This window comes from Leopardus geoffroyi, chromosome A2 (genome assembly GCF_018350155.1).
Source record: "Leopardus geoffroyi isolate Oge1 chromosome A2, O.geoffroyi_Oge1_pat1.0, whole genome shotgun sequence".
Classification (NCBI taxonomy): Eukaryota; Metazoa; Chordata; class Mammalia; order Carnivora; family Felidae; genus Leopardus; species Leopardus geoffroyi.
Window position 1 is genome coordinate 73,967,906 of NC_059331.1, and position 24,594 is coordinate 73,992,499.

Consider the following 24,594-nt stretch of genomic DNA (forward strand, 5'->3'; position numbering starts at 1 on the left):
AATTACCTCCATTACAGTACTTTTATTATGAATTCTACTCTTCTGGCAATTTGCTTCGGAGATTTAAATCAGACATATGCTGTCAGGATTCTTCTTTTCCTTTCCTTTTCTCAGTTCAAAGAATTTTTTTGTACCTATTGTCCATAAAGCATCTTGTGATGTCTTTTATACAATGTTGTTTCACTTCATTTTTTGTTTAACTATTTCAATTATTTATTTTGAAATAAGTTCAGACATAAGAAAAGTTAAAAAAAATAGTTACAAAGAGTTCCTATGTATGCTTTACCTAGCTTCTCTTAGTGCTAACCTCTTACATAACTGGGTACAACTGTCAAAACTGAGAAACTAACATTGGTACAATGTTATTGACTAAATTATAGACTTTATTTGGATTTTAGCAGCTCTTCCACTAACGTCCTTTTCCTATGCCAGGATCTAATTCAAGATTACACCACCACCACCATCATCATCGTCGTCGTCATCATCATCATCATCATCATCATCATCACGGGTGATATTACCAGACTGCAGAGTTAAAGTGTGTCTACCAGTTTTCACTGCTGTTAACTTATATTCTTCTTAGTGTCGTTAATAAATATTTGGGGGAGGATGGTGATGTACTGAAAATATCCTGCTTCTCATTAAACATTCACACACTAATATAAGCATTCACTGGTGGATTTTGCCTACTGTAATTACTCTTGTGATGTTTTAATGGTGATTTTCTATTTCCTTCATCCCTTCTACATTTATTAACTGTAATATTTCTGTAAGAAAGACTTGTCCCTTATTCTTACTTATTCATTCATTTAATCATTTATTATGTCAGTGTGAGCAAATAAATATTTTATTATTTGAGGTATGATTCAAATACTTTTGGCTGTTTGGTTTTTATGCCTTTGTTTGGATTATTTGGTATTCTACATGTTCTAACTTTGACCATGGAAAGTTCCTTCAGGTTAGCTCCCATATCCTTTTGATATGTTCCCACACTTTTTTTTTGGACCTCCATATTTTCTGGCATCACCAGATGCCCAGGTTTATCCTGCATTTTTCCTGCACAAGCCCTGGAACCAACTATTTTTCCAAGAAGCTCTGATACTATGTAATAAAAGAATAATATTTAGAGAGCAAGACCTGGGAGTTAAGTATGTTCATGACAACTGTGGATTCCCTGCTTCTATGACCTCACGTGTATGAATGCTAACTACTCATGCACATATATCTGTATTTGTTTCTGTATTTCTGTATCTGTATGTATTTTTAAAAAACAACAACAAATGAATTGATACTGATTCTAATCAAGCACCAGAGGACTCATTCTATTATTCTTACTGTGTTTATTTATAAATTCTTTTACAACAAAAGAAACCTGGCTTTCATTATCTACAATATATCTGCTTGTCTGTTCGACCCTATTACACATATGAAAGCGGTTTCAGAGGCGCTAACCCACGCCCATTTGAAAAACAAATTTACCAGCTACAGTACATTGTTTGCATGTGGTAATTTTTGTCTTTAGCCTTACAGTATTCAGTCAAAAAACTGGCTTCCCAAGTCAGGTTAGCTCCTTCCTTCCCTATCCTCTGTAGTGTAGTTATGCTGTTCATTTGTCACAGTCAAGATCTGGGTTTCTTGACATCCTGGTTGATTTTTTATCAATTTTGATACTCTTCATACGATAGAGTGGTATGAGTTTTGACCAATACATAAATTTCTGTATTACCACCACAGCACCATACGGAACAGTGCAATCACCCCCAAAATTCTCGTGTGCTGTCGCCTCATAATCAATCTCTACCTCAACTCTTAACCACTATCAATCATTAAACTGTTTTCCAACTCTTCATTTTCACATCTTATGGAATGTTATATAAATGTAATTAAATAATATGCAGTCTTTTGTGCCTGGCTTAAGTGCAGCAAGATGCACCTAAAATTTACCTGATGTGGGTGTATGTGGCAGAAGTTGGTGGGGGCTGTTTGGTAACTTCCAGAATGATAACACAAATAGCTCCATGGATTCACTCTTCAGTGAAACAACCACAGCTGGTAAAAACCACTTTTAAAAACAACCATTTAAAGTTTCTATAAATTATCCTAAGAATATACAGCAAAGGAAGAAATATTTATTCAATAAAAGCTACTAAATCTCAGGAAGAAGAGCATTTGGGCCACAACCCACTCCCTCCACCAGTCCCCCTCTTTTAACCACCACTGAGATCAGCAGGATAAAACTTTACTCCCAGTGGGTGCCTCTAAGAACACAGGGCTCCCCATCCACCCAGCTCCCAACCAAGGGCTACAGTGTCTCTCCAAAAGTGATAGGCCAATAGCATTTCTTTTCTTTTTTTTTCTTTAATGTTTATTTATTTTTGAGAGAGAGAGAAAAAGAGAGAGAGAGAGAAAGAGAGGCAGAGAGAGAGGAAGATACAGAATCCAAAGCAGGCTCCCAGCTCTGAGCTGTCAGCACAGAGCCCAACATGAGGCTTGAATTCACAAACCATGAGATCATGACCTGAGCCAAAGTCAACACTTAACTGACTGAGCCACCCAAGAGCATTTCTCATTGCCAAACCTCCCCTACTCCCAAGCTCAGTACTGCAAATTCTCTATTTCAGGCAAGAAGTGTTAGAGGTATAGGGCTATCTTTTTCCACACAGCTCTGACTCATAGAACATGATTTTGACCCCAGGGATGACAGGCCAAGAATACTGAGATCCCAGTTACTCTTGTCCCACCTTGCTCATAGAACAGAGATTCCCTAACTGGGAAAGGCAAACCAAAAAGACCAGAAATCACCACTCCCACCAAGTGCTCTGCTCATAAAGCAAGGATGACACTCTGAGAGAAGCCACCACTGTCCCTGACTAGATCTCCAGAGCAGTGCTTCAGAGATTTTGCCCACAGACTGAAGGAAGTGATAAGAACAGGAAGTTCAAGAGTTCTCCCAAAGGAATTGACTGTATTTGGAAAGAGTATGGGGAAGTCTAGGACTAAGGATGCTCTTGAAAACAATGGAGATCTGCTGATAGGCAATTAATAGGAGGCTAGTAGCTATATGAGAGCAAAAAAAGTAAACTGGAGGCCACTTTATTTATCAGAAGCAACCAAAGAGAAAATTAAGTAGAGTCCCTCTTGGGTCAGAACAAAACACAAAGGCTGGCCTCAGAAAACCATCCCTACAAAGGGGAACCAATTTAGTTGGGATCAGACTATGGGGCTATTCATGCTCAAAGGCATTGCTAAAAACAATACAGAAAAACCAAACAATAATAGAGCCTAACACCCAGATGTGATATCCACTGAGGCAGATAATTTAACAGAGAGATTAGGGAAAGTCAAAGAGAGCTCTGCTAAAACCACTGCAGTCTTAGGTTGAGACTACCTATGCCCAAGGCTACACCTTCTGAATGTCAACAGTAGAGGGTTCAAACTGCAAGGGGAAGAGGGAGAGGAGAGACTTCACAGAATCAACCCAGAAAAGTCATCAAACAATAAACAAGAAATAACAACAAGCATTGCAGAGGCATGGTGAGGGAATCTGTACCCCAAACTGCTTACAGTACAGTATCTAAAATGTCCAGTTTTCAGCAAAAATTATGACACATGCAAAGAAACATGAAAATGTGACTCATACACAAGAAAAAGAGTAGGCAATAAAAACTACGTCTGAGAGTATCCAGATGTCAGACCTAATGGATAAAGATTTCAAAATAGCCTTATAAGTATGTTCAGAAAACTAAAAGGAAACCATGCTTAATGAATTACAGGAAAGAATGATGAAAATATTTTGCCAAATAGAGAATATCAATAAAGGAAAATAAATTATTTTAAAAGGACCAAATGAAACTTCTGAAGCTAAAACAGTAGAATAATTGAAATTAAATATTTACTACAGGGGCTAAAAAGTAAATTTGAACTAGGAGAATAAACACTGAATGAGCCTGAAGATAAATTGATAGGGATTATGAAGTCTGAAAAAAACAGAAAAAAAGAATGAAGAAAAATAGACTCAGATAAATGTGACAGCACTAAATACAGCAACATAGGCATAATGAGTGTACCATGGAAGAAGAGAGAAAGAAAGGGACACAAAATGGCTAAGTATTTCCAAAATTTGATGAAAACATTAACCTACACATCCAAGAAGTTCATGAGCTCCAACTAGGATCAATTTAAAGAAATCCACACCCAGACACAACTTAGTCAAAATGTTAAAAACCAAAGACAAAAAGAAAATCTTGAAATCAAGAGAAAAACAACTTGGAACAAAAAGGGAACACCAATAAGATTGGCAGCTGATTTCACATCCGAAACAAGACAGGGGTTCCTGGGTGACTCAGTGGGTTAAACGTCTGACTTTGGCTCAGGTCACGATCTCCCAGTTCATGAGTTCGAGCACCACATTGGGCTCTGTGCCAACAGCTTAGAGCCTAGAGCCTGCTTCGGATTCTGTATCTCCCTCTCTCTCTCTCTCTCTCTCTCTCTGCCCCTACCCTTCTCACACTCTCTCTCTCTCTCTCTCTCTCAGAAATAAGTAAACATTCAAAAAAAAAAAAAAAGGAAAGAAGAAACAATGCAGTACAGAAGGCAGGGGATGATATATCAAGAAGTTTCACAAATATTTGGGGAAAAACCCCAAAAAACTGTCAATCAAGAATCTTACATACATACATCTTGCAAAATTATTTCTCATAAATTATTTTTCAGTTTTTTAAAAATGTAAATGAACTAAAGACATTCCCAGATAAACAAAGACTGAGACTGTGCTGTTAATAGACCTTATAAGACATATTAAAGGAAGTCCTTTGAGTCCATATGGAAAAACCAGTAAAGGCAAGTATCAAAATATAAAAGACATAAGAAATGCATATTTCTTCTTCTTTCTTATCCTAACTAAATAAAAAAAAAACCTATTACACATATACATGTATGAGACCAACTCATTATATGAGTTTTGAATTCATTATATGAGGCCAGTATTACCCTGAAATAAAAACAAAACAAGACATAAGAAAACTACCTGCATATATACATACTCTTATGAAAACAGACCCAAACAATACTCGACAAAATATCAGCAAACCAAACACAGCATCAAATAAAATGAATTATACACCATGACTGATTGCAATTTATCCCAGGAATGCAAGTTTGATTTGACAACTGAATACCAATTAAGGTAATACACCATATCAATAAAAAAAGACAAAGAACACATAATCATTTCAATAGATACTGAAAAGCAACACTCTTTTATGATAAAAGCATTCAACAAACAGTAAATTCAAAGTAACTTCCCCAGTCCTGATACAAGGCACGTATGAAAAGACCACAGCAATGTTATACTTGGAAGTAAAAAAATGAATGCTTTGTCCCTTAGATCAGGAACCAGACAAAAATGTCTGCTCTTGCTACTTCTATTCAACATAGTACTGGGGACTCTACGTAAGGAATTCAGGCAAAAACTGAAATGAAAGCCATCCAGATTAGATAGGAAGACAGCATGATCTTATATACAGAAAATTCCCAAGGAATCCACAACCCCTCCTAAAAAATACTATTGGAACTAGTAAGTGAATTCAGTAAGACTGAAGGAAAAGTCGATTTTATTTCCATGCAGTAATAACTAAAATTACAAAAGTAAAATCGAGAAATAAATTCCATTTACAGTATCATCAAAAAGAGTAAAATACTCAGGCACAAAATTGGCCAAAGAAATACAAGACTTGCACATTGAAAACAACAAAATATGTTTGCAATAAATTAGACTAAATAAATGGAAAGACATAATATCTTCAAGGATCAGAAGACAATATTGCTAAAATGGCAATGCTACCAAATTGATCTACAGATTCAGCACAATTCCTATCAAAATCCCAACTAACTAATTAGCAGAAACTGACAAGCTACTCCTAAAATTTATGTGGCAATGCAAGGGATCTGGAATAAAAAACAATCTTGGAAAGGAAAAACAAAGTTGAGGTTCTCTTCATTTCAAAACTATGACAAAGGCACAGTTCAAGACAGTGTGGTACTGGCAAAAGAACAGACATACAGATTAATGGAACAGAAATAAACCCTCACATTTCCTATGAATTGATTCCCAACAAGGGTGCCAGAAAATTCAATGCAGGAAAGAATAGTCGTTCAATAATTGGTAGCGTGCCACTGGTTATTTATATGTAAAAGAAAAAAGTTAGACTCCTATCTCACACCATATGTAACGACTAACTCATAGAGTTAATTAAACTAAATGGCTTAGAGACCTAAATGTAAAGGTAAAACTATAAAATTGTTAGAAGAAAACATATTCATAAATCTTTATGTCCTTGGATTCTTGAATACAACACCAAAAACACAAGCAATGAAAGAAAAAAAAATAGACAAATAAGACTTCATCAAAACTAAAAGTACTTGTGCTTCAGAGACCATCAAGAAAATATAAAGACAACCCACAGGATGGAAGAAAATATTTGCAGCTCATACATTTGATTAGGGACTTGTATCCAGAGGATCTAAAGAACTCTTTGTTTTTTTTATTTTTGAGAGAGGGCAAGCACAAATAGGGGAGGGGTGAGAGAGAGGGAGAGAGAGCACAGAGCCCGACCCCAAGGTTTGATCTCACTAACCATGAGATCATGACCTGAGCTAAAATCAAGAGTTGGACGCTCAACCAACTGAGCCACCCAGTTGCCCGTAAAGAACTCTTTTAACTCAATAATAAAGACAAATAACCCAATTGAAAAATGGGCAAAACATTTGTATAGGCATTTATCCAGAGTGGACATACAAATGGTCAATAATCACTCTAGAACATTTTCAACATCATTATCATTAGTGAAATGCAAATCAAAACCATAGTGAGATACTACTTCATACCCACTAGTATGGCTATGAAAGGAAAAAAGGAAAGAAGAAGAGAAGGAATAAAGGAGGAAAGGAGGGAGAGAGGGAGGGAGGGAGGGAGGGAGAGGGAGAAGGAAAGAAGGAGGATGGGAGGGAAGGGAAGAAGGAAGGAAAGAAGGCAGGGAGGAAAGAAAGACTAAGGAAGGAAGGAAGAAGGAAGAAGGAAGGAAGGAAGGAAGGAAGATAATAAGTGTTGGCAAGGACATAGAGAAATTGCAACCTTCATGCACTGTTTGTGGGACTGTAAAATGGGGCAGCTACTTTGGAAAACAGTTTGGCAATTCCTCAAAAAATTAAACAGAATTATGTTTACTCCTGGCTATCTACCCAATAGGTATTAAAACATATATCTACACAAAGCCTGTACATGAATTTACATGAAAACACCTTTCAAAACAGACACTATGTGGGTATAAACCAAATGTCCATCAACTGATGAATGTACAAGTGAAATGTGGTGCATCTATACCAAAGTACATTATTCAGCCACATAAAGGAATGGAGTATTGGAGGAACCTTGAAATCATTGGGCTAAGTGAAGGAGCCACTCACAAAAAGACACATGTTGAATGATTCTATTTATATGAAATGCAGAGAATAGGCAAATCCATAAGAACAGAAAGCACATTAGTGGTTGCAGGAAGCTGGCAAGATGGTAAAATGGAGAGGAAATGCTAATGGGGCTTTTTAGGGGGTTATAAAAATGTTCTGAAATTAGAGGTGATGGCTGCACAATTCTGTGAAGTGTGCTGAAAATCATGGATTATACACTTTAAAGGGGGAATTTTCCAGTATATGAATAATATCTCAATAAAGCTAGTAGTTTTTTAAAAGCTCACACGCTGTAGGATCGCATCTATCTAACATTCTTGAAATGACAAAATTATAAAGATGGAAGGAAAATTCATGGCTGCTGTGAATTAGAAACAGGGAAGTGTTTGATATGACCACAGTGAGGCAGCAGAAGGGATATGGATGTGGTTACAGATGAGTTCTGGGCCTGGATTGTGGCCATGGTTACACAAATCTACACAATCATGTAATAAAACGACATAGAACTATATACACACATTCTACCAACGTCAGATTCCTGGTTTTGCTATTATGCTGTAATTATGTAAGCAAGACATAATCATCGAGGGAAACAAGTGAGGAGTCCACAGGAACTCTCTGTACCATCTTTGGAATTCCCTGTGAATCTAATTATTTCCAAATAAAATGTTTAAAAAAAATTTTTTTAAACCTCAATGGTCTTCTAATCTGATCTTTGTCAACGATGTCCTAATTATTAACCTGGTTCTCAATGAGTTCCTCAGTACCTAAAAAAGATACCCTGGCAAATAGATATAACATATTAAAGGCTTTGAGGCAATTAAGTCTCTCATTGCAAATAAATTATTTGGTACCTCTGTTCATTAAGTAGTCTCCTATTTGCTTAGAGTAAACCTAGTATTGTGATTCTTTCTCACCAGCGCTTAGCACACTGCTTTGCACACAGCTGATACTCATGAAATATTTGACTATGAATCAATTCTGATCTTTAGGTCTCAATAAACTGTAGCAGCTCCACTTCATTACTGGGAAGCCTCTCCCAAAGGGAACAGCGAGGGGTGCCTGGGTGGCTCAGTCAGTTAAGTGTTCAGCTTTGGCTCAGGTCATGATTTTGTGGTCTGTGAGTTTGAGCCCCATGTCGGGCTCTGTGCTGACAGCTCAGAGCCTGGAGCCTGCTTCAGATTCTGTCTCCCTCTCTCTCTGCAACTCCCCTGTTCACACTCAGTCTGTCTGTCTCTCTCTCTCTCTAAAAATAAATACATATTAAGAAAATTTTTAATAAATAAATAAAGGGAACAGCAATCTCAGTTTAGGGCACCTTCCTTTTTTGCATATTTAAAGACCATTTTCTAGAACTGTTTTAGGTTCACAACGAAACTAAAAGGGAGGTACAAAGAGTTTCCATATATGCCCAGCCCCCACACATGCATAGCCTCTCCCATTATCAACATCTGCCACCAATTACATCACTACAAATAACCAACAATGACACAGCAGAATAACCCAAAGCACCTTCTTTTCCACACATAAATCTCTCAGTCTCTGAAAAAAATACAGTCCTTCTTTACTTGTTCTTCTTACTACAGTTGGCAGAAATACACTTCTCTGAGCCACTGACCATGCAATCACCACTATTTCTATAAGAATCTCCTAACTTAAACAAGCCCTAGCTGCATTCATAAACTTTGGGGGGATAAGAGTCATTTAAAAAAAAGTCACTTTTTCAATGAGATGATGTCATTGTGTGCCTTGGGTCAGAGGACCCCAGACTATAGAATAGCATCCTACTCAGCCCGTGTCTGCTCCTGAAAATAGGTTTCCTGGCTTCCCCACACTTCAGTCTGAGGATAAGTAAAATGAATCTCCACGAGACTAGGAACTGAATCTTATCCTGGAAAAAGTTCTTTGAAACAGATTTTACCCTCCGACATGGCCAAGAATAGGGATTAACATAGGATCTGTTAGTCTAGTTGCAACACAAAGATACTGTTCCCCAAGATGCCCACACATGTCTAGAATTATTAAAGTAGCTGATTTCCTAGAACCTGGAAACTATGTTTCCACAATGCTCAGATATGGTCATCTACAGCTAGATTTTTACCAGAATTTGAGTTTATGAGAGGTTCAGGGCCAGAGTTCTGGCTGACAGGATATAAAACAAAGAATGGATAGCTTCTAGTAACTCTTACAGTGCATGATTTTTGGTAGGCTATATCAAATATGGCTTGAAACTGAGGAATTCTATCTTATATCCTGAATCTCTACCATGAAACTGATAAACTCCGCATATGTCACACACAGCTGTACATCGGCGTATGTATCCTGCACCCTACATCCTCCTGGGCTTCATTGCTACCCAGGATCACCAGACAACATTGCTGCTCATACAAGTTCCTCTGCTCCACTTCCAGTAGCTGGTATCACACTACACAGTCTGACATTTTGAATGTAGATCAAGCCCTTCAGCATAGCATACAAGTACTCCATGAAATGACTCTTGGGTTCCCTATTTTCACCTCTTACCATATCTCCCCCACACTCTAGGCTCCAGCCATAACCCAACACCTGAGCTTCTCAGACCTCTGCAGGCAGCTCCACATCTCCTATTTTTTTGCTTGGTTAATGCTTCTGCCTGAAGTGCTTCCCTGTGCACCATCGCATTTTCCAAAAAATATCTAGCCATCTTAAAAAATGAATCAATAAAAAGTGCTTTCATTTTAAATAATTCATATGCACTATGTCATTGAAATACTTTTGTAATTAATGAGATAGAAATCATTAAAAGCTCCATTTTACACAGGTGGAAACTGAGGCATAGGAAACTTGAGTCATGCTCAAGTCACTCCATGAGTAAGTGGCAGAGCTCAAATAAAAGTCAGTTCTGTCCAACTATAACGGCCATGTTCATAAACAACACTCTCCTCTCTCCAAAGCATTCTGTGGTTCTACAGTAGAATCCTTGGGGAATCTTCTAAAAATCCAGACATCCTTAATTCTATACTAACCTGTGTTGTCAGAATCCCTGTTGCTGGAGCTGTGGGATCTATATTTTGAAACAGTTCCCCAGGTGACTAATGGATACCCTGTTTGAGAATCCCTGCCTGCTGATCTAAAAGGGCTTACATCAACTATTGACACTTCAATGTACCAAGAAATTGGATAGCATCTGAAACCAATTTTGAAAATTTAACCATTTTTCATAAAAGTTAAATGAGACATATCTATTTTGCAAAAATGAGAATCTGTAGAGAAGTATTTCCAAGAGTAACTGCATTCTGGTAACATTTTAATTACATTTTATAAATTAGCAAAAATCTGTTTTGTAAAGAAAAATGAATTTAAATTATCTTTCATTTAAATTTTTGACAAGGAATCAACTACAATTGTGTGGAGAAGATCTGAACATTTGATTGAGTGTATGCTGTCTTCGTGGTCTTCAGGCATCAGAAATAAAATCTCAACTATGATGCAGAAATATCAGTAATAGTTCAGTCTTCAATTACTCAGTGTTTCATATCTCTAAAAGAGTAAAGGGAGAAGTATTATAACCAGTCAATTTGAAATGTGAGGGGAAAAATGGTATATAACAGTCTTCAGGCTTTTTAATAAGCATTGTTTTTAAGTGACCGAAATCTGAAAGAAAGGCAATGAAATTTGAAATTTTATTTTGTCTGTTCTGTAGGACTTCCCTTTGTTACATTTCACTTTAATTTTCTTTTAATGCAAGCCTCTTTGTTTTTGCATTTATATAAGTTACTTGAAATGAAATTTTTTCCGATTTTTTTTTTACTTTTTATTTGGAAATAATTTTAGACTTACAGAAAAGTTGCAAAGCACAGTACTCAAACATCACTTCATCCAGCTTCTACTATTAACATCTTTCCTAACCATAGTAAAACTATTAAAGCCAACAATTTTAAATGGGTAGTATATTAGTAACTAATCTAGAGACTCTGAATTTTGACAAGTATCACACTGGCCCTTTTCTCTGGTCCAAGGTACACTCCAGGATCCCACACTGCAGGTAACTGTCAAACCTTTTTAGCATTCTCCAATCTGGGACAGTTCCTCAGTCTCTGTCTTGCATGACCTGGACACTTTTGAAGAGGACTGGTCAGGTATTGTATAGAATGTCTCTCAATTTGAGTTGATCAGATATTTTCCCATGACTAGGTTAAAATTATGCATTTGGAGCAAGAAAGTGATGTCATGAATCATCTCAAAGGGTTTCTGATGCTGACAGATCTTAGTACTAACTTGGATCACTTGGTTAAGCTGGTATTAGTAACCAATCCCCCCCGCCCCCGGCATAAAGTTACTAGTTTTTCCTTTGTAACTGAGAAGATAGAGACATACTTTAAGATTACGAACATCCTCTTTTTCACTGTAATTTTAGCATCCATCAATGGTTCTTTCCTGAAACAGATTTTACTGTGATGTTTACCTAAAGGTAATTTTCTATTTCCTCATTCCTTCTATGTTTGTTAATTGAAATCCTACAATCTGACCAGCTCTTTTCCATTCTTCCACATTTATTTATTGATTCAATTATTTATTTACATTAGTAGAGACTCAGGGATATTCTATGGATTACAGTTCATTACCATAATTATATTATATTTATTTTGTTACTCAAATGGTCCCATCCGGGCCCTTGGGAACTCTCTGAAGTTGGTTCCTTTGTACTTCTTTCATGTTCCCATCACTTTGTGAGCACTTCCTCACTGTCACCACAAAGTGTTCCAGGCTTATATTACGTTTGCTGTGAAAAACTGGACGAATGATTTAGCACTGCTGAGAAACAAGAAAATAGACTTTTTTTTTCTCTTAGTATCCCTGACCATTGCTGGCTCTGATACGTTACTCCTCTTTCTGAAAATTCTGTTTTCCCTCATACTCCAAAATATTTCATTTGCCAGGGAACAATGAAAAAGTGCTAGATGTATGTCAAATGCCTGACATGGAAAATTGGTATTTAAGGAGAGTACCTTAAGGACAAGCTAACGAGTCATTCCTACAAGTCAGAAGGTTTTCTTCTCTTTAGCAGAAAAGCCTTTATTTTAATGAAAAAAGTAAACAAAACCCCAATATATGAAGCATTCAAAAGCAAGAATGTATTAGTATAGTTATGTAAATGTATCGTTCAAAACGATAACATTTGCTTACCCTACAATCCGTATAAAAATTGGGGTTTTCTATTATAGCTCAGGTTATTTAATAACTTTTTTGTTCAATTTATTTCTATATTTTGTTTTGATTACATATTTCATAAAAACCCTAATTTGCATGAATAAGTAGTTACAAAGTACACGAACTTTTTGAGCACTTCTACTTAACTATGATAGGATTCTCTTTGAGAAAAACTATTCAAGAACTTTTCTAAAAATAGTAAGAAATTTTGCTTTAAAGTTGAAACATTCAGGTTCTGGGTAACAGAGAAATAAGTATACTCTACACTGTCTCCCACTGAATGCGGCTATAAAACCTCGACAGAATACAGGGAACGGCTATTTGAGGATTCAAAAGTAAACAGCAGCAGATGGATTGGGGAAGAACAGAATTCAAATACCACCATATAAGCAGTAAGTTTACCAATTTTTTTACTGCTGTATCCCCTGGTCTGAACTCATCACATAGGAAACAAAGAAGTGAACACTGGGAGGCTGCTACAGGCTGAATGTTTGTGCCCATCTTCCATGCCCAGCCCCCCATCCAAATTCTTATGTTGAAATCTAGTCCACCAAAGTGATGGTATTTGGAGGTGGAGTCCTAAGGAGGTGATTAAGTCAGGAGGGTGGAGCCCTCATGAATGAGATTAACACCCTCAGACCTCAGGGAGCTCCCTCACCCCTTCCACCATGACAGAACAAAGCATAAAAACAGCTGGCTATGAACCAGGAAGTGGATCCCCACCAGACGCCAAACATGCCAGCATCTTCGTCTTGGATTTTCCAGCCTCTAGAAATGTGACAAATAAGTTTCTGTTGTTTATTAGCAACACAGTCTACGGTATTTTTGTTACAGCATCCCAAATGGACTACAATCGATGCAGACAGGGAAAACACTGAGAGAAGCCTTTTAGTTCTGGTTCAAGGAGTGGGAAAGTGAATGCAAAACAGTCAACAAGACAGTGGAACCCCCCTGGTTTTTTCTCTTTATCTATCTCACTCCCTGGCTCTCAGGCAATGCTGTGGTGTCAGGGTAGCAGCAGCTTTGACAGCAGAGGCAGTGGGAGCCAGCAAAAGACAATATCCTAAGAAAGGGAATGTTCCTTGAAGTTTGATGGAACTGCAGCTTCAAAAGGTAGACTCAGATCTGATGGCACTTTTTCCTTCATTGTCCTGCTGCCACTTGGCCCCAAAGACAGGTGCAGTTGTGGAAGTGCACAGAGAATAGCATAACTAAAGTCATAGCATTCTGGCCAGAGGACCAAAAAGATGCACCCCAGGAAACTGGAAATTACCAAAGGGATCTTGAGAGAGGAACTCAGGAATATGGCTGTGTAACGTTGCTTATGAACTCCTAGACACATGTATGTGTCGAGTTCAACAAACCACACTTTGAAAACTGAATTAACAGATACAACATGACCCAGATCCCATCCTGGCTACAAGGTGGTATATATGCACCCCAGATTTGGACAGCTCTGCAAAAGGTTAGAAAATTGAAATGACATTAGAACCATTTCCCACTGAAGGCTAAGCAGAACTTAGAATGAACCCAATCATGTTGAAATGACCAATGTCATGTGAAAAAAAAAAAAAAGAGAGAGAAAAACAATTGAACAAAAAAACACAGTCAGGGTGCCTGTGTGGCTCCGTTGGGTAAGCGTCCGACTCTTGATCTCAACTCAGGTCACAATCTCAGGGTTCGCGGGATAGAGCCCCGCATCAGGCTTTCTGTTGATAGCACAGAGCTTGCTTGGGATTCTCTCTCCCTCTCTCTCTGCCCCTCCCCTGCTCGATCTCTTTCTCTCTCAGAATAAATCAATAAACATTAAAAAAAAACAAGTTCTCAGTGATCTGTGGGACAATAACAAGAATGTACGGGTATTATATTCATCCTGTTTACAACTACATTGTAAGCCTACAGTGAGACTGTAATTAGGGACACAAAGACCAAGAAACCCAAAAGAATATGCTTTAAGGGAGTATATGAAATATTCTACTCTTTCATAAAACTCAAGACCTAACCCAGACTTCTCCATGTTCATCCCTATACAACAAATTAAACCCTCCACAAACTCTGATTTGTTCTTTAACAATAGATTTCTAACCTCTTCTGGTATCTTTTTTTGTTTTTGTTTTTATTTTGAGATATAATTTATATATCACGAAATTCATCCTTTTAAAGTGTACAATTCAGTGGCTTTAAATACATTCTCAAGTTTGTGCAACCCTCACTACTATCTAATTCCAGAACATTTTCATCATTCCAGAAGGAAACCCCATACTCATTAGCAACCATTCCCCATTCCCCCTCCTTCCCTCAGTCCCTGGAAGCCACCAATGTATTTTCTGTCTTTCTGAATAGGTTTTACCTCTTCTGGACATTTCATATAGTTGGAGTCATACAATAGGTGGCCTATTACAGGTATCTCCCTTCACTTAGCATAGTGTTTTCAAGGGCCATTCATGCTGTTGCAGAACTTCATACAGTTTTATGGATGAATAGTATTCCATTACATAGATATACCACATTTGATTATCTATTCATCTGCAGATGAAAATTTGGGTTGTTTGTGTCTTTTTAGATATTACAAGTAAAGCTTTCATGAACATATGTGGGCACATTTTTGTACAAACATATTTTTCTTCAATTATTATACCTAGGAGGGAAATCGCTGGGTCAGATGGTAACTCCATGTTTAACATTTTGAGGAACTGACAAACTATTTTCCAAAGCAGCTGCACCATTTCACACTGTCACCAGCACTGTACAAGGGTTCCAACTCATCTATACCCTTAACAACACTTGTCACCTTTTCATTACAGTCACCCTAGTTATATCACACTGTAATTCTGATTTGTATTTCCACAATAATTTATGATGCTGAGCATTCTTACATGTGCTTAATGGCCTTTTGTATATCTTCTTTGGACAAGTGTCTGTATAAATCATTTATCCACTTTTAATTGTATTATTCCTCTTTTTATTATTGAGCTGTAGAAGTTATTTATATAATCTGGACATGAGACACTTATAGTATCTTTGACTCTAAATTGTAGTGTTCCCAATATTCAAGTAGTCACTGAGTCCAATCACTTCTTTTTTAGTGTGGCTTTTATCTCTTATTTTCCAGACCCATCATAATCATTTTAGTTCAAGCTTTTAACATCTGATGCCTAGAGTAATCATTCAGCAACATAATCCTCTAATTGATCTATGGCAAAAGCTTTCTATAAGATCTTCTTTCCTATGATTTTAAAAACACCCATCAAATAATTTTTTTACTTGGTATCCAAGTTAATATTTCCTACATAGAAGTTCTTGATATATATGGCTTTTTTAAGAAAGTCTTCACTTTTAATCAATGCCTATATTAGGCTGACAATCTTTAGGAATTTTAGGGGTTGATAATATTTCAGAATTTAAGTACAAGGTTACTGTCCCTTTTTCTTATGGCATGAGTGGAGGGTAGTTCAGAGAAGTAGGTAAGAAAGCTAATCCTATTAAAAAATAACTCCCTGCACCCAGTATCTGGTTTAGAAATTCATTTGAATTGCTGGAAATACTCTTTTAAGTTTTTATTTGAAAGAGAAAGAAACAAAGTGATGCTTTCAGATCTTTGAGGGGAAGGGTGGATGAGGTCATGCTGAGCTGGTACGGAGTCAGAGACAATAGAAAGGAGAGGAAGCAAGGATAAAAGAGGATAAAAGGATGAGGGCCCTAAGTCCTTAGTGAGTGAGTGAGGAGCACACAAAGTGTCTGCAACAGAGCAGGGAGACCATCAAGGAAGGTGAGAGAACACAGAAGATACTTAGTACTATACACATAATATGTAAGGCCATTTTTGTTTCCAACACTTAGCCCACAAGGAAAAGTCAAATCCTTTAGAGAAATATTTGAGGTGCTTCACGATCAGGACCCAAGCTACACTTCCAACTTAATCTTCTACCATCTCCTATAATGGTTTTCAAAATACAGTTTGTACCAGAATAATTCTGGGAAATCTACATAAGCCAATACCTGAACCTCATCCAAAGACATTAAAAATCACTGGGCTTGGTTAGTTCCAGAAATATGAATTTTAACAAGGCCTCTGGATGATTCTAACCCAGGTGTTCTTTTGGAGACCACTCTAAAAACACTGCCATAAAACTTTTGTCTTTCAAAAGTAGCAATAAATGGGAGACCAAACCTAGCAAGGTAAGGACAAGGAGCCTAAGAACTCCAGCAGAGCACAGTAAGACCTTCTTGAAGGTGTAAGCATAAGTGTAAAGAGGGTCAGCACAAAGTACAAAGTAAAAGAAATTTAGACGTGGATATTCTGATAGGGTAAAGAAGTTCAGGACATCCTAGAAAGACAGACTGGAAGTTACACTTAAAAATCAAATCACAATTACTTCTGGAAGTCTAGGAACTGTGTGAGTGTCCAAGGTTGTGATCTCTCAGAAGGAGTCACAGAGGAAATCCCCAAGCTATTAGTCCCTGGCTAAAAAAAAAAAAAAAAAGGCAGGGGGTGGGGGGAAGGAGACTGTAAACTCAATAGCAGCTTCCAAGTCACACACACGACCAACTACAAAGGATAAAAATCTAACTGGGTAAGAACATCCTCAGGGTTCTTAATAAGTGGCTTATACCTACTCAGGGAAGACCTGGAGCTAAAAGATAAAAGTGGAAACCATCTGAGCTGGGACCTCAGTGGCTATGCATTGCAAGGAAAATGGTTCTCACAGAATGGATGCAGGCAAGTCACTGTTGTATTACCTGTTAAGCAACAAACAAAACAATGCCTGGGGTTGGAGGAGATCTAATATATCCAGATAGCAACAAAAAGGTATGAGACATGCAAATAAACAGTAAAGTGTGACCAATACACAGAAAGAAAATGCTGGCAATAGAAACTGCCTTTGAAGAGGCCCAGATGGTGGACTTAGCAGGCAAAAACTTCAAAGCAGCTATTATAAATATGTTCAAAGAACAAAAGGAAATCATGCTTAAATAATTAAAGGAAGATATGAGGACATTGTCTCATCAAAGATACCATATCAATGGAGAGATAGAAATATTCCAATTATTTAAAAGGAACCAAATGGAAATTCTGCAGTCAAGAAGTACAATAACTGAAATGAAAATTTCACTGGAGGGGCTCACCATATACTTGAATTGGCAGAAGAAATAATCAGTAAATTTGGAGATAGATGAATAGAGATAATGCAATCTGAAGAAGAGGAAAAAATGAAGAACAGAGCCTTAGAGAAATGAGAACAGAGCCATTTAAAAGCACCAACATACACATAAATGGGAGAACCAGAAGGAGGTATGAGAAAGTGATGAACAATACCAAAGAAATAATGGCTGAAAACTTTGGAAATTTCATGAAAAACATTAGTCTACACATCCAAGAAGCTCAATGAACTCTAAGTATGATCAATGTAAAGGGATTCACATACACCCAGACACATAATACTCAAAATGTTCAAATACAAAGAAGAAACCCTAAAGGAGCAAAAGAAAAATGACTGATAACATACTAGGTAGCCCAGTAAGACTAACATGTAACATCTCATCAGATTCCATGGAAGTCAGAAGGCATTGGAGCAATGTATTAAAAGAGTTAGAAGTAAAAAACTGTCAAACAATATTATAGCCAGCAAAACTATCTTTCACAAATGAAAGCAAACTAAAGATAATCCCAGATAAACAAAAACTGAAAGAATTTTTTGGTATCAGATTTACATTGTAATAAATAGCAAAGAAAGTTCTTTAGGCTAGAAGTAAATGATACCATATAGCACTATGAATCCACACACAGATACACAGCAGAAAACCAATAAAATAATAATTAAGGCAATTACAAAAAACAATGTAATTACATATTTGTTACTTTCTCCTCCTGACTGATTTACATAGCTACTGCAAAATCTATAAAGACCTTATCAAACTCAATGCTCAAAAATCAAATAATCCAGTTAAGAACTGGGCAGAAGACATGAATACACATTTTTCCAAAGCAGACATCCAGATGGCTAACAGACACATGAAAAGATGTTCACCATCACTCATCATCAGGGAAATATAAATCAAAAATATGATGAGATACCACCTCACACCTGTCAGAATGGCTAAAATGAACAGCACAGAAAACAACAGGTGTTGGTGAGGATTCAGAGAAAGGGGAACCCTCTTACACTGTTCATGGGAATATAAACTGGCACAGCCACTTTGGTAAACAGTATGGAGTTTCCTCAAAAACTTAAAAATAGAACTACCCTATGACCCAACAGGTACACTACTAGGTATTCACCCAAATGATACAAAAATACTGATTCGAAGGGGCATATGCACCCCAATGTTTATAGCAGCATTATCTATAATAGCCAAATTATGGAAAGAGCTCAAGTGTCCACTGACTGATGAGTGGATAAAGACGATGTGGCACGTATGTATGTGTGTGTGTGTCTGTATATATACATATATATATATATATATATATATATATATATACACACACAGACACAGAGAGAGAGAGAGCGAGGGAGAGAGAAATATTGTTCAGCCATAAAAAATAATGAAATCTTGCCATTCACAACAACAGGGATGGAACTAGAGAGTATTATGCTAAGTAAAATAAGTCAGTCAGAGAAAGACAAATACCATATGTTTTCATTCATATGTGGAATTTAGAAACAAAACAGATGAACATAGGGGGTAAAAAAGAGAGAGAGGCAAACCATAGAACAGACTCTTAACTATAGAGAATAAACTGAGGGTTGCTAGAAGGGATGGGCTAAATGGGTGATGGGCATTAAGGAGGGCACTTGTGATGAAAACTAGGTGTTGTATGTAAGTAATGAATCACTGGATTCTACACCTGAAACCAATATCAACTGTATGTTAACTAACTAGAATTTAAATAAAAATGTAGAAACAAACAAAAACTATTGCAATAAACAGTATGTATATAAATATACTATTGGGCCTATAATATGTAAATGTAATATATTTAACAATAATAGCACAAGGGGGGTAGACAAGAGCAAAAAGATGTACTGGATTAAGGAAAGGACATCAGATCCAACTCAAATCTTTAACTCAAATCCATAGGTATAAATTAAGAAAACAAGATGGCATAAAAAGATTAATATAAAAATTCTATGAATGTTTATTTGCCCTTATTTCTTTCATCAGCAACTCTGAAAGATTTAATACTGTATAACATATTTTATACAGAAATAATTGTAACAGTGTATTGCTGAGTTTATAATATGTATAGATGTTATATATCTGAAACTATATATATATATATATATACACATATATATATATATATATATATATATATATATATATATATATGGAGCTATATAGGAGTAAAGTTTCAATATTTCACTGTAACTAAGGCAGTATAAAACTGAAGTCAATTCTTTTTTTTTATTTTTTTTTAATGTTTATTTATTTTTGAGACAGAGAGAGACAGAGCGTGAACAGGGGAGGGGCAGAGAGAGAGGGAGACACAGAATCTGAAACAGGGTCCAGGCTCTGAGCTGTCAGCACACAGCCCGACGCAGGGCTCGAACTCACAGACCGTGAGATCATGACCTGAGCCGAAGTTTGACGCTTAACTGACCCAGCCACCCAGGAGCCCCTGAAGTCAATTCTTTTTTGATCACCTACCCACCCTTCTTGCCTCTGGCAACCACCAGTTTGTTCTCTGTATTTATAGGTCTGATTTTGCTTTTTGTTTGTTTATTCATTTGTTTGATTTTGTAGGTTCCACATATACAAATCACACAGCATTTGTCTTCCTTTAGGACCTTCTAGGTCAATCCATGTTGTCACAAATGGCAAGGTCTCACCTTTTTTATGGCTGAGTAATATTCCTGTGTGTGTGTATGTGTGTGTGTGTGCCACACTTTCTTTATGCATTCATCTACTGATGGACACTTGAGTTCTTCCATATCTTGGTTATTATAAATAATGCTGTAATAAACATAGGGGTGCATATACTTTTTGAATTAGTGTTTTCATTTTCTTTGGGTAAGTATCCACTAGTGGTTATGAATGAAGGTAGTGGGAGATACAGGCTGCCAGTTATGGAATGAATTAGTCATAGGAATAAAAGGTGCAGTGCAGGGAATATAGTCACCGGTATTGCAATAGTGCTGTATGGTGACATATGGTGGCTATACTTGTGAGAACAGCATAACTATAGTTGTTGAATCACTATTTTGTACACCTGAAACTAATGTGACATTGTGTGTCAACTAAACTCAAATAAAAGAAGCTGAAGTCAATTCTGATAAGTTAAGGTATATATTATAGGCCCCAAAGAAACCAATAAAAAAAGCTCAAAATATCATTAAAAGTTATGAAAGGAATTAAAATATTATAGAGGAAAATATCTACTTAATACAAAAGAAGGCAATGAAAAGAACAGCAATAAAAAAGACATGAGACACATAGAAAACAAAAAGCAAAATGTCAGGTGTAAATCCAACCACACCAGTAATAACTAAGTGTAAATGGCTTAAACAATTCGATCAAAAGGCATACATTTTCAGGTTGGATTAAAAAAAAAAAAACAAGATCCAACTATATACTGTCTACATAAGAGATACTTTATATTCAAACATGCAAATAGATTGAAAATAAAAGGATGAAAAAGATGTACAATGCAAACAACAATCATAAAAGAGAATGCAGTGACAATACTAATATCAGAAAGTAGATATTAAAACAAAAAATCTTGGAGCACCTGGGTGATTCAGTCAGTTAAGTGTCTGACTCTTGATCTCAGTTCAGGTCACAATCTCACTGTTCATGACATTCAGCTCTGCATTGGGCTCTGTGTGGACAGCATGGAGCCTGCTTGGGATTTTCTCTCTCCCTCTCTCTCTGCCCTTCCCCACTCATGCATGCTTGCTCTCACTCTCTCTTGCTCTCTCTCTCAAAATAAACTTTAAAAAATCAGAAACAAAATCTTACTAGGGTGAAAGACAAACATTTTATGATGATAAAGGGATAGTTCATCAAGATGATATAACAGTGATGAACATATAAGCATGTAACAACAGAGCCCAAAATAGATGAAACAAAAGCTGACCGAAAGGCGAGACAGACAATTTACCAATAACCATTGGGAGATTTCACACCCAACTTTCAATAATGTCTACAACAACAAGGCGGAAGATCAACAAGGAAATATAAGAGTTAAATAATGGTAAAAATAAATGAGACCTAACAGACATCTACAGAATACTCCAATAGAATACACATTCTTAAGAATACATTGAACATTCTGCAGAATGGATCCTATAATAAGACATAAAATAAGCCTCAATAAATTTGAAGGAGCTTAAATCATTCAAAGCATGTTTTTCAAACACAATGAATAAAATTAGAAATCAGCATTAGAAATCTTGAGAAATACACAATTGTGGAAATAAATAAAAATGTTTAAATAATTAAAGTTCTGAAATGAACACTTACATTAATGGGTAGTTGATTTTGAACTGACAAGAAAATTCAATGGGAAAAGAATAGTCTTTTTTTTAACAAATGATGCTGAAAAATTTGGATATATCCATATGCAAAATAGTGAAGTTGGAATCCACACCTTACAGGATGAGCATACACACACACACACACACACACACACACACACACACACACACACACGCCAAATTGTTCACAGACCTGAATGTAAGATGTAAAACTTACAAAACTCTTAGATAATACACCCGTAAATATTCATGTCCTCAGATAAGCAACGGTTTCCTAGTATAGCACATAAAGCACAGGTAACAAAATTAAAAGAGCTAAATTGCAAATTCAGGGTCCATTTTTAACTGCTGAGTTCTTACAGAATGTTGAACTCCATTTCAAGGTCCCTTTAGACTTTGAATACACCATTTTGTGGGTCTTCTTTCTTCATCATTAATCATTTTAGGAAAGTTCTTCAAATATCAATGGTGCTCAGTCCCTGTCAATCATTGTTCATGTTCACTACTACCAATAATACAAATAGAATGCTTTTTAATTAATAACTACAATACCATGGTAATGAAAAATGTTCTTATTTGACTAAATCTGTGAAATCATAACATTCAGCATTGGTTGTATGAGACAGAGAAATACAGAGAGAATAACTTTACAAAACAAACAAACAAACAAACAAACAAACCCTTCAGATATACCCAGGTCCCAAATAATTTCAAAATCACTGAACAGTAAAAGTTTAAAACCTCCATTAAATTCCTCTTAATCACTGAAAAAGAATATATGAGTAATATGACAAACTGATTACAAAAAGTATTTAAAAGAATAAAGAGTTTTTTGGTAAGTTTCGTGATAAAGACATTTTGCAAGTCTTTGTCATATCTTAAACTTCTGTTAGTTCATTAAATAGGATGATTTGTGACTATTATTTCTCACTACTAAAATACCCAAAACATTTATATGTAACTCTTCTGTGATTGATGGACACTCTTTACCTTGAACTGGACTGCAGGACCTCCTTGGAGGAAGCTTTATTTTTGTTGATTTACTGTTTTCCATCATACTCTCTTCCCTTGCAAAATATCTACTACAAAACCAATATATATATTGGTATATATATTGGTGTATATATATTATATATTGTGTAATATAATATCTATGAGAGTGTGCATGCACACAAGCTAGTGTTGGCCATCAATTACTATTTGCTGAACAAATGAGTGAATGTCTGATTGAATGAATAAGCAAATACATTCTCCTTTGCCCTGAACCATGCCTTTGACATTTTTATAAAAAGATAAAAAGTAAAGGAGGCTTTTTTCTTTAACATAAACTCTATAATCTTATTTCCATCACCACCAGTCAAGTAATGTCCAAAGCATTTGAATTGGCTATATAAATATATAGAAGTGTTATCATTCAAAGAAACGGTGCATCCAATTTTCTTAGCTATATTTTAAAAATGAGCACAAAATGCCAGTAATGTTATAATATGTCCTTAATTTTGATTTGACATTTTAATCGGTTTCCTCTTACATTATTAGGATTCTTCTCAACACAATAAAATAACACTAGATATTACTGCCTAATGCTTTTTATTTTAATATAAAATTGAAGGCTTACACTCTCCATTTTTATTTCATTTAATCACTTAAGTCTAAAACACATTATTTCTTCAAAAATTTAAAGTATTAAACCCAGGTTCATAAAACAAACACCCACATAATATATCTGAATTTGTTCACCATCTAAAATGTGTCATGTATATATTCAGAGATGGGCACAAAATTTGTTTTTTTATCTCCTTCGTCTCCCAGGAATTATTTCCAGACATATTGTTTTACTTCAGATCTTCATCAACTGTTTTCCTGTTGCAAGGAGCACTGTAGGTATGCGTGCTTCCCAGCAGTATTAGAGACAAGGATATAATTTTGTCTGAGGTGTATAAGACCCCCAGGGCTATACAACTGCATTTCAATAAATATTAACTAATGTCATTGAGAAGGCATTCTTTAAAACGCATCAACAATGTGTGTGTGCATGCGTGCGTTTGTGCGCATGTGCAGAAGCATGTGCATGCATGAGTGTAGAAAGGGCTTGAAAAACAGCTTTGTATATTGGGGTGCTTCTGACACTTACTACATGAATATTGAAACTTTTTTTCCCAGATGCTCAGATATTTTGCCAAAATGTGCTAAAATAAACCAAATCACTTAGAGAATATGAGCTAGCCTAGAGATTAATAAAATCTCCAACTTCACAGGCTTCCACAAATAATGATATGAAAACAACAGATAATTTTAAGCCATCAAATATTTCAATACTTCATTCTGTTTGTTTCTATGACATATTTACCCCATACGAAAGATTTGCTAACGGAGTTGTAATGGCCTTCTGGGACCGGAAGAATAAGGTTTCTGTAGAAAATGTTAAATTAATTTTGATGGTGATACAAAGTTAAGGAAG

The 24,594-nt window shown here is 36.2% G+C and overlaps 1 protein-coding gene across 2 annotated transcripts in view; it reads right to left on the reverse strand.

The window, feature by feature from the left end:
• SUGCT (succinyl-CoA:glutarate-CoA transferase) overlaps nt 1-24,594 on the reverse strand; it is a 758,154-nt gene that overhangs the window by 347,473 nt on the left and 386,087 nt on the right. The window lies entirely within an intron of this gene.